The following is a 9,638-nucleotide window of genomic DNA, read 5'->3' as shown; positions in this document are numbered from 1 at the left end:
ATCACCCTCACCTTAACCTCCTTCCACCTATCGCATTCCCAATGCCCCTCCCCCAAGTCCCTCCTCCCTACCTTTTATCTTAGCCTGCTTGGCACACCCTCCTCATTCCTGAAGAAGGGCTTATGCCTGAAATATCGATTCTCCTTCTCCTTGGATGCTGCCTAACCTGCTGCGCTTTTCCAGCAACACATCTTTAAGCTCTGATCCCCAGCATCTGCAGTCCTCACTTTCTCCTAGTCCAATAACATGGCCCTGGAAGGTGACTTGAGCTTTGGCAAATTCACTTTTAGCTAGATTTACCACCAAGCCTCCCTTCCGCAGTCAATTGAACAAGTCCGATAAATGCTGTAAATGTTCCTTCCGTGAGTGACTAAAAATCACCAGATCATCAAAGTAAACAACATAGTTGGGTAATCCAGCAAAGTCCTTATTAGTCAATCTCTGAAATGTGGCCAGAGTGTTTTTCATACCAAATGGCATGACTTTTATATGATATAGTCTATTTGGCATAATGAAAGTTGAAATTGCCTTTGCTCTCTCTGACAGAGGTATCTGCCAGTAGCCTCTGAGTAAGTCCAACTCAGAGATGTAAGTTGCTTGTCCCACCTTTTCGACACAGTCCTCCAACCATGGAATTGGATATGCATCAGTCTTTGTAATGGCACTGACTTTGCCATAGTCCACGCATAACCGTTGGGTACTAGCTGGCTTTGGCACCATAACTATGGGTCAGCTCCAGTCACTGCAGCTCACTTCGATTATGCCATCTTGGAGCATGCGCTCTATCTCCTTCTGAACCTGTGCCAACTATAGAGGGTTATGTCTATAAGGATGTTGCTTAATCGAAACAGCATCTCCTATATCTACGTTATGCACAATTAGGTTAGTACTTCCTAGTTCATTTCTGCATATCTCCCCATGTGATAAAAATAACTCTTTCAGGTCACTTTGATTTTCTTGTGAAGGTAACTCAATAATTTATCCCAATTTTTGACAACTTCCTCTTTGGCCAATTTGATTTGAGGAATGTCCAATTCAGAATCCTCTGAACCTGGTTATTCCTTCTGGACTGTAATCATTACCACCTTCTCCTCTTGCTTTCCTTCCCTGCCAAAATATCCTTTGAGCATATTCACATGACACACTCAGATTTCTTCCTGTCTGGAGTCCTTATCAAGTAGTTCACCTCACTCAATTTCCTCTTGATTTGATATGGTCCACTAAACCTGGCTTTTAGAGGGTGACCTGTTCGTGGAAGTAACACTTACCTTATCCTCAATTGCAAAATTGCAAATTTTGTGATTTCTTGTCCGCTTCCTGTTTCATTGTATGCTGTGATACTTTTAAATGCTGTCGACCCAACTCTCTAGCTCTATTTAATCAATCTCTAAAATTTGACACATAGTCCAAACGGGTGGTCTCTGAATTCAGACTTACTAATTTCTCCTTAATCAATTTTAACAGTTCTCTTATTTCATGCCCAAAAATTAATTCAAATGGACTGAATTTTGTTGATTCATTTGTTGCATCTCTAATTGTAAAAGGTACAAATGGAACTCCCTTATCCCAATCATCTGGATAATTTTGACAATAAGCTCTCAACATGGTCTTTAGTGTTTTATCCCACCTTTCTAGCAATTCTGGATGGTAAGCAGTAGAGTTGAATTGCTTTATTCCCAAGCTATCCATAACCTCCTTGAATAGGTTGGATGTGCAGTTTGATCCTTGCTCAGACTGGATCGCAATTGGTAGTCTTTATCTAGTTAACAAATTGAGTAATTCTTCTACAATCCTTTTTGCTGTGATAATCGTAATGGTACTGGGTCTGGAAATCTAGTCGACACATCCATTCTTGTTAATAAATACTTATTCCCACTTTTTGTTTGAGGTAGGGGACCTACACAATCAATCAAGGCTCTTGTGAAAGGTTCCTCAAAAGCTGGAATATGTATTAAAAGGTGCAAGTTTTATTATGGCCTGTAATTAACTGACATGTGTGACATGTCTGGCAAAATTCAACTATGTCCTGTGTAGTCCAAGCCAGTAAAAATGTCTTTGCATGTTAGCCTGCTTTTCCTCACTTCAAAAGGGTGACACAGTGGCTCAGTGGTTAACACTGCTGCCTCAAAGCACCAGGGACCTGGGTTCAATTCCCACCTTGGGCCATCTGTAACTGCTGTGTTTATTTCTTTTCTTTGTAAACAGCATTCCTGATGCCAAGTTGAAGTGTATGGAGCAGCAACAGAGTGTCACTGGAAGGGGACTGCTTTAGAGCTGCAGTTGAGAAACATGGGCTCGTGTGTCACCAAGTGCAGAAACCCCCCTTCATCTCTGGGCAGTAAAACTGAAGATAAAGAATCTGGGAGCAAATCACATGTAAAGAAAACTGCCAGCCCTGGTGAAGAATTTAGCTCGATGTATGCAAAAGCTTCTGGTGATACACTTGCCAATGGAACAAAGAAAACTGATGTAGTGGAATCAACCCAGCCCCAACTCGCTCACTCTAGAGACAGTAAAAAAGAAGAATCGTTTTCATATCATGAGGAGTTCTCTCTTAAGCGTGCGGAAGAATTGCTTAGCAGGTATAAAGACGCTCAAGAGGATGCCATCTTAGAGGAGGGCATGGAGTGGTATTGCAATGACCTTTCTGTGGATCCCACTGAGTTCATAGTGTTGTTGTTAGCGTGGAAATTTCAAGCAGCTACTATGTGCAAGTTTACCAGGAAAGAATTTGTTGAGGGGTGCAAGGCATTAAATGCAGACATTTAATTGATGAAATCCGTGCCAGATTCCCAAGTCTTATGAATGAAGCCAAGGTTGAAGACAAGTTCAAGCATTTGTATCGATTTACATTTCAGTTTGGGATGGACTCTGAGGAAGGTCAGCGATCGCTACGGAGGGAAATAGCTGTTGCTCTTTGGAAACGTGTTCACACAGAATGTACCTTTCATGCTGGACGAGTGGCTGAGCTGCTTAACTGAAAACCCACCCGGAATAAAGGGAATCTCTCGAGATACGTGGAATATGTTCTTGAATTTTATTCAGGTGATAGGTCCCGATCTTACAAACTACAGCGAAGATGAGGCCTGGCCAAGCCTGTTTGACACATTTGTAGAGTGGGAAATGGAGAGGCGAAGGAAAGAAGGGCTGGCTGAAAAACCGTTACACTTAGTTACAGAGGCTGCAAATGTGGAAATGTTAGGACAAATTGCTACAGACTACCAAGTAACAGATGATGAGTAGTGAGCAATAACAGAAACTGACAGCGTATGTAGTTTACTGCTCCTCACCACCCTCAATTGCCTTGTTGCTAAAAGGGCTCCAAGATGCTGTAATAATTTATAGGCACTTTTTAAGCAATTGGGTAATACCTTTTTTAAAATGCTTGTTCACAAAAGTATGCAGTAATTCACTATTTGCCCTAACAAAAGCAGCATCCGTTTCAGCCTTTGAATATTACGGGTGTGAAGTAGTTTGACATCATTACTGCAGAGTTTTGTCTTTGCTTCTATAATTGTGGTGTTTCATGAAATTCCTTGGTTTAAAAAGGTGAGTAGTGCCAGAGCTCATTTTGACAAAGTGAACGAATGAGCGAGGGAGGGGTGGCAGCTGCTGCTGTGTATGATGCTGTTTGTAGCTGTGGAAACAGTATAAAATGAAAGACAGTATTAAACATTTACCAGTTTACTGATCAAGAATTGGAGAGGTGCTGTGGCGTTCAAAGTTGCAGGACTTCTGCAGTTCTTCAAGCAGCCATGCAGTTTTTCAGTACATTGAGCTGGTAGCTGGGTTAGCACTACGCTGTTGTATGTACGCTGTATGCTGAACTGGTTACCAGGGTTTGCAATACATGTACACTCACATCTGTAAAGTTTGTTTCCTTGTGCACTTGATAAGCACCTGGGTTCTTTCAAAGCCCCTCACCCCACGAAATAAAATCACAGTGATCTGGAATCTTTAGCTAAAAGCATTGTGTTTCAGCTCGTTAAGTTTACAATCCATTGTTACAATTGAGATAGTGCCACTGGTTTGCACACATGATGATATTAACCAAAACTAGTTCCAGGGCAGAAATGGCTAACATGAGGGGTCATAGTTTTAAGCTGGTTGTAGGAAAGTATAGAGGAGATATCAGAGGCAGGTTCTTTACACAGAGAGTTGTGAGAGCATGGAATGCGTTGCCAGCAACAATTGTGGAAGCAAGGTCATTGGGGACATTTAAGAGACTGCTGGACATGCATATGGTCACAGAAATTTGAGGGTGCATACATGAGGATCAATGGTCGGCACAACATCGTGGGCTGAAGGGCCTGTTCTGTGCTGTACTGTTCTATGTTCTAACCGTCTGTGTGGATTTGCACATTCTCCCCGTGTCTGTGTGGGTTTCCTCCAGGTGCTCCAGTTTCCGCCCACAGTCCAAAGATGTGCAGGTCAGGTGAATTGGCCTAGAGGCATGGCACTCATCCACAGATTCAGTCAATAAGCACATCGACCTGGACCCAATATACCGGCCACTGCAGCGGACAGCTGGAACTGACAACCGGAAGCAGCAGATACAAATCACTATAAATGCCGGAGGAAACATCACAGAAGCACTTCACAGGAGGCTCCCAAGCACTGAGGATGTCACCTAGACAGGGCACGAAACGTCTGCAACACAAATTCTCAGCTCTGCGAACAGAACCACAACAACGAGCACCCGAGCTACAAATCTTCTCCCAAACTTTCTCATTAAGACATCATTTGTTAAGTAATAACAAATTCACTCTCTTTCTCTGCTTATGCCATTTGATATAACTGTTTTAAATTCTCATCTTTCTGCTGTCGGTTAATCAGCTTAGCAGAGCTAAAGGTACTTGCATGTTTACCCTATTTGTTCCTGCTCTGTCCCACTTATCTGATAAAAAAAGTCCCTGATAAAGCTATGTCAGTTTCCTTATCTGTGCCTTTTGATCTCTCCTGTTCAACTTGTGCCTCTGTGATCTTGTTACTACACAATCTGGGAAAATTCCTGAATAAACATGCTGCATTTCTTCAGTTGCCTGCGTCTCCACTGGCTTTCAACTAGAGTAGGCAGCACACCTACCACTGAACCAACTATATCCTTTGCAAGGACAAATTGTATCCCTGGAATTGAGAGTTTGTCCAGTGCTCCTACCACAAATTCTCCATTCTTCTCTGGACACTCTAGCCTCACTTTACATAATTGAGCACTTTTTGTCTCGCCATGAATTCCTATTACCAGTACCTTTTCTGGCAATAGTCCCTAAGAAGTACATATCTCCTCATCCTTCAGCATTACAGACTGAGAGGATCCTGTGTCCCTTAATATTGTAACCTCTTTACCTGCTACTCCTGGCTTATGTGAATAAACTTTACCCTTGCATGTATATTCTTTAAGCAGATCTCACGCTTCCTCCTTAACCAATCTCTGAGCATCTTGTACACTCTAAGGAAGTGGTCTAACTTGCCGTATACTTCTTGTTACTAGTCCAACAAAACTCCCAGGCTTGTCCGGTTTTGCAACATTTGGCTTTCTCCTAGCCCACCAACACTGGCCCACTTTATTACAATGAAAACACCGGAACTTCTTAAACTTCTTTGTCCTCCTCAAGGGTTTCCTTTTGACCCTGTGGTAAGTTCTCCTTACGATCTTCACCGAGATCTACCTTTCCCTTTCCATCTTTGCCCCAATTTCTATCCCTCATGGACTGGAATTGATTCTGGAAGCCAAAGCATGTTTTATGGACCAGCTCATAATCATCAGCCACTTCAGCTGCTAATTTTGCCTTTTTAACTCTCTGCTCTTCCACATGAGTTCGCACTACTTCAGGCAGTGAATTTTTGAATTCCTCCAAAATAATAACCTCTCTAAGGGCATCATAGACTTGTTTTGTTTTACAGCTCTTATCCATCTATCAAAATTACTCTTTCATCCTTTCAAACTCAATGTAGGTTTGACCAGGGTCCTTCCTTAGATTCCTGAAACATTGCCTATAGGCTTCTGGTACAAGCTCATATGCACTTAAGATGACTTTTTTCACCTCCTCATACTCCCCAGATACCTCCTCTGATAGTGATGCAAAGACCTTACTACCCTACCTACAAGTTTTGTTTGGATCCACAAACCCACATGGTCACTATCCACTGCATCTGTTTAGCCACTTTTTCAAATGTGATGAAAAAGGCTTCCACAGCCTTCTCATCAAACATAGACAATGCTTGAACACACTTAAACAGTTTCTCATCGGGTATTCGTCCACCATCGGTTTGCTCATCCCCACTTTCCTCCTCATTAGACTTGCTTTCAGCCTTCATCTCCATCCTTTTAAGATGACTTTCCTTTTTAAGTGTCACTTTCTGAAGTTCAAACTCTCTCCCTTTTTCTTTCTCATCTGCTAAAGCCCTTCATTCTTTTTCTTTCTCTTCTGCTTTTAACCGTAACTCAAACTGTTTCATTTCTGCTGCCTTTTCCTATCTCTTGCCTCTAACTTAAGCTGCTTCATTTGCAATTGAAGTTTGCCATCTCTACAGATTCTGATGGTTTTTCCAACAAGTTTAAATGCTGAGCTACTGCTGTAATCATCTCTCCTTTCCTCACAGAAGGAGGAAGCTCCAATCCCAGTTTACCTGCTGATTCCTGCAGCTTGATCTTATTCATCTTTTGCCAAACTTCCAAAGTCACCACGTTTACTTCCAGAAAAGTTTTGGTGACTGAAAAAGCCATTACTATCCGAAGCTTTGTCTGCCCAACCAAATCAACACTCGAAATAAAGGCACTAGCACCTACCACTTGCTGTTTAAAATCCTGCAAAGAGCCCCCAATCTGTTATGGACTAGGCCAAACCACTCAAAACATTCTTAAGCAAGCAGCTCAGACCATGACTTTGCAATTTGTTTTGGTAGATGTACAATAAAAATTATCCAGATTAAGTTAGCTAGTTTGATTACCAGGTTTTAAAACAGTCAGAAATTTATTCACAAAATTACACAATAAAACACAAATAGAATAAAGTACCTCAACAGAAATCAGTTATCCAAACGAGACTTAATTATGCTGTTCCAAATATACACAATAGTCCTAATAAGCAGACCCCTTAATCACAGTAAAAATGAAACAAAGGCTTACAGGTCGAAGTTAAAAGGGCAGAAGAAGAGAGAGTTTAGCAGCCTGTTTCCACACAGCCCACAGCTGAACTCCTCACTTAACTTCTGTTTCCAAGACTGGCCACTATCCTTTCATTATCCAGGTCACTTCTAAACATAAAAGCTTTGGCTTAAAGTCTCATCTGTTTATGTATAAACAAAAAGGCCTCTCAATACCCTTTTATCTCTGTACCAAACCCAGCCATTTCACAGCCCGGAGTGTTTTACGATCCCTCTGAACAAAACAAAGGACACAGTATCCTTGAAAAAAGGAACAGCTTTTATAAAAAAGGACCAGCTTTGTGGCACCCAGTATTGGTACCAGTGTCCCACAAACTATAAACTACCTCTCACACACCAGTCTTTCAGACATGCCTTCATCTCTCTAACCTTGTTTACTGTATGCCAATTTGCATATGGCTCAGGTAATAACCTCAAAAGGTAATAATCCCTGGATTATTAATTGGGTTTCTTACTGCCTCACACTAGCTATGTAGAACCTCTTGCCTCGTTCAACAATGATAACCGGATTCTCCCCTCCATTGCAAGTTCCTCTCCAGTCCAGAAACCCTGAAACAGGCAGGCAACAGCACTATCTGGAAGTTTTGGCAAACATTAACATTGCTAAGTCCCAGGGCAAGACCAGATTTATCCTAGGCTGCTCTGGGAAGTGAAAAAGGAGGTTGCTAAGCCTAGATCTCCTCACTATTCATGGGAGTCATACCGGAGGATTGGAAGGAGGCGAATGTTGTTCCTCTTTTCAAGAAGGATAATAGGGAAATCCCGGGCAATTACAGACCAGTCAGTCTTACGTCTGTGGTCATCAAAGTTTTGGAAAGAATTCTGAGGGATAGGATTTATGACTACTTGGAAAAGCATAGTGTGATTAAAGGCAGTCAGCATGGCTTTGTGAGGGGCAGGTAATGCCTAACAAATCTTATTGAGTTCTTTGAGGAGGTGACAAGACAGGTCAACGAAGATCGAGCAGTGGATGTGGTGTATATGGACTTCAGCAAGGCATTTGATAAGGTTCCCCATAGTAGGCTCATTCAAAGTCAGGAATCTGGATTCAGAATTGGTTGGCTGACAAAAGGCAGAGAGTGGTTGTAGATGGAAAGTATTCTGCCTGGAGTCAGTGTTGAGTGGGGTCTGGTAGGGCTCTGTTCTTGGGCCTCTGCTCTTCGTAGTTTTTATAAATGACTTGGATGAGAAGGTTGAGGGGTGGGTGAGTAAATTTGCAGATGATGCAAAGGTTGGAGATGCCGTTGATCGTATCGAGGGCTATTGCAGGTTGCAGCACAACATAGGATGCAAAGCTGGGCTGTGAAATGGTAGAAGGAGTTCAATCTGGATAAATGTGAAGTGATGCATTTTAGAAGGTTGAACTCGAATGCTGAATATAGGATTAAAGGCGGGATTCTTGGCAGTGTGGAGGAACAGATGAATCTTGGTGTTCAAGTAAATAGATCCCTTAAAGTTGCCACCCAAGTGGATAGGGTTGTTAAGAAAGCATATGGTATTTTGGCTTTCATTAAAGGGGGATTGAGTTTAAGAGCCGTGAAGTTGTGTTACAGCTCCACAAGTCTCTTGTGAGACCACACTTGGAACATTGTGTCCAGTTCTGCTCACCCTACTATAGAAAAGATAGAGAGGCTTTGAAAAGGGTGCAAAGAAGGTTTACCAGGATGCTGCCTGGACTGGAGGGCTTGCCTTATTAAGAGAGGTTGACTAAGCTTGGAATTTTCTCTCGGGAGAGAAGGAGGAAGAGAGGTGACTTGATCAAGGTATACAAGATAATGAGAGGCATGGATAGAGTAAATAGCCAGAGACCTTTCCCCAGGGCAGGATTGACTGGCATGAGGGATTATAGTTTTAAGATATTAGGAGAAAGGTATAGAGGGGACGTCAGAGTAAGGTTCTTTATGCAGAGAGTTGTGAATGCATGGAATACGTTGCTAGCAGTGGTGGTGGAAGCAGAGTCATTGGGACATTTAAGCGACTGCTGGAAGTGCACATGGATAGCAGTGAATTGACGGGTGCATAGGTTAAGTTATTTTATTTTACAGTAGGATTAATCCATTGCCCAACATCTTGGGCTGAAGGGCCTGTTCTGTGCTGTACTTTTCTATGTTCTATCTGGACTCACGCCATTTGCTGCAAAGAGCAGTGTTTGACCACTAACTGGGCTGCCCCCTATTACCACTACACTCCTTTTGGCTTCCCCCAACCTGGATGGCTTTCTGTATCATGGCAGGTTAACAATATGGATGGGATTCATGCCGCCTCCTGTGGTTGTGGTTTCATAATGGATAATAACTAATCTTCCACTTACTTTCATTCCAAAGGAAGCAACAAAGTGCAAGTGGATTGCTCTGAGTCATACAGGTCAAGAAAGACCAATGGAGAAGCTGCATTGTACAGTGACGAGCATAATCTTAGGAATATGAAAGTGCTGGTATGATAAGAGATTTGTGATGCTGACACAATGACCA

The 9,638-nt window shown here is 42.3% G+C and overlaps 1 protein-coding gene and 1 pseudogene across 9 annotated transcripts in view; one reads left to right on the top strand and one right to left on the bottom strand.

Moving 5' to 3' along the window:
- The window catches only part of nckap5l (NCK-associated protein 5-like), a 657,886-nt gene that overhangs the window by 209,073 nt on the left and 439,175 nt on the right, over window positions 1-9,638 (bottom strand). The window lies entirely within an intron of this gene.
- On the top strand, window positions 2,187-3,243 carry LOC122551891 (annotated as a pseudogene).

Source organism: Chiloscyllium plagiosum, chromosome 7 (assembly GCF_004010195.1).
Source record: "Chiloscyllium plagiosum isolate BGI_BamShark_2017 chromosome 7, ASM401019v2, whole genome shotgun sequence".
NCBI classification, from domain to species: domain Eukaryota; kingdom Metazoa; phylum Chordata; class Chondrichthyes; order Orectolobiformes; family Hemiscylliidae; genus Chiloscyllium; species Chiloscyllium plagiosum.
Note: the sequence above shows the minus strand (reverse complement) of the source record. Positions and strands in the feature narration are given on the sequence as shown.